This window comes from Gracilinanus agilis, unplaced genomic scaffold, assembly GCF_016433145.1.
Source record: "Gracilinanus agilis isolate LMUSP501 unplaced genomic scaffold, AgileGrace unplaced_scaffold57047, whole genome shotgun sequence".
In the NCBI taxonomy this organism is placed as follows: domain Eukaryota; kingdom Metazoa; phylum Chordata; class Mammalia; order Didelphimorphia; family Didelphidae; genus Gracilinanus; species Gracilinanus agilis.
Window position 1 is genome coordinate 1 of NW_025392518.1, and position 1,676 is coordinate 1,676.

Here is a 1,676-nt window from a genome sequence, read left to right on the forward strand (position 1 = left end):
CATGTGAACTTGTTTTTGTTTTCAATAAAATATTTCCTTTGAGAAACAAACCAAATTGTTTGCAGGTTCTTTCCTCCCCACATGGAGACCCCAGAAGATGAGTGGCCCCTGACAGCAGCCCAGACCCAGGCACTGGCTGCTCAGGAGCTCCAGGAGAGATTGGGGAAGTTCTGGGAGTTAGAGGAGATCCTGAAACTCTTCTTACTCTCCCCCATACCCAGCGGGCACCCAGGCTTTGGGTGGATTATTTGGGCACCTCTAGGTGATCCTCAATGCAGGGAGGGCCATATACCTTGTCTGGGTTTTAGTCATACACAGCTGCTACTTCAGCCTCTCTTACTTCATGTTTGTTAACCTTCCAAGAATCCAAGTTAGCAGGTGACCAACTAAGCATCACTAATGAGTGGGAAGCCTTGGAGAGACGAGGTAGAGGTGCATCCAGGTGTATAAATCAAGTCAGAAGCAAAGCTGCATTTGGGCTTCTTCAAAGTGAGTGCTGACAGCAGCAATTTTATCCCCCTCCCCTTCCCTCCCAGCCACCCCTTTAGAGCTAGTTAATGGTGACATGCTAAATTCTCATTTATTTCATCCTAAGTAAGGTACAAACAGCATTGAGGATCTCAGAATCCTAGTTAGGACCAACCCACTGACAACACCAGTTAAAAAAAAAAAAAGGTATGGACTCCCTCTTCCTTGTTTCTGAGCAGTGAGCTCTTGGATGTACTCTTTAGGGTCTCAGAGTTTGAATATTAATAAGGTGTTTAGTTACTGAGGATAGTCATTTGGTGAGGGAGAAAAAAGGGATTTTCCTCCTGGATCTCCTCATAAGAGAGATAAGGTTGGACATTCACACCTTCTTTAAGTGAGTGGGAAAGAGGAGGAGAAGCCTGGGAGGAAAAGCAATAGGAAAAGTCTTTGCTCAGGGTCTAGCTTTTCAGCTTCAGCTGTGTGCCTGACAAGAAGCCTCCTAGTAGGACATCCAAGGTGCACACAGAAAAATTGGGTGGCGTGGTTGGTCTCATGATGGAAAAGGTAGAGAACTTTTTGTAAAGCGAGGCAGGCAAGCTCCAGATGGCTGGGAGCTAAGTGAAACAACAGTGAATGAACTGAATCAGAAGGTGGGAGAAGCTGAAACTGAACCTCAGGAAGGAAAGAGCAAAGGGGAAGCTCTCTGGCCAATCTTCAGGCTTCATCAGCAGAAGACAAGTCATATTTGACCTCTTTTATAACAGGAGAGCTGAAAGGAGAGAATCACAGCAGTGTTGCATTCAAGAAGGTTATCCAGATAAGAACTTGATGGCCAAGTGGAAAAAACAATGTCATGAAAATTTGTGCTGCCTCCATTGTACCCAGCCTCAGGATAGCAAGTTTGGAATTAATTGTATCTGTTGGGTTCCAAAAAGCAAATCAGCAGTGAGGCAGATCATGGAGGGTATCCACACTGGCTGCAGAGGATGCTAAGTCTAGGAATGATGGGCCCACAGATTCCACTTCTGTTTATCTTGATTGTTCACCTCCATGAATAGCTGTGAAAGTGACTACTTTCCCCTGGATAACTCTTGCTCTCCAAAGGTACAACTTTTGTCTGGAGTGTCATCTTGCAACCTGAACACTCCAATTTTGCCCCTGTCCCCTGAGAACCCACCCCAGGGAAGTCCCAGACTCACCCACTTCAG

At 45.8% G+C, this 1,676-nt stretch overlaps 1 pseudogene; it reads left to right on the forward strand.

Moving 5' to 3' along the window:
• The first annotated feature begins 1,052 nt into the window (after positions 1-1,052).
• Positions 1,053-1,461, forward strand: LOC123256210 (annotated as a pseudogene).
• Positions 1,462-1,676: the final 215 nt, after the last annotated feature.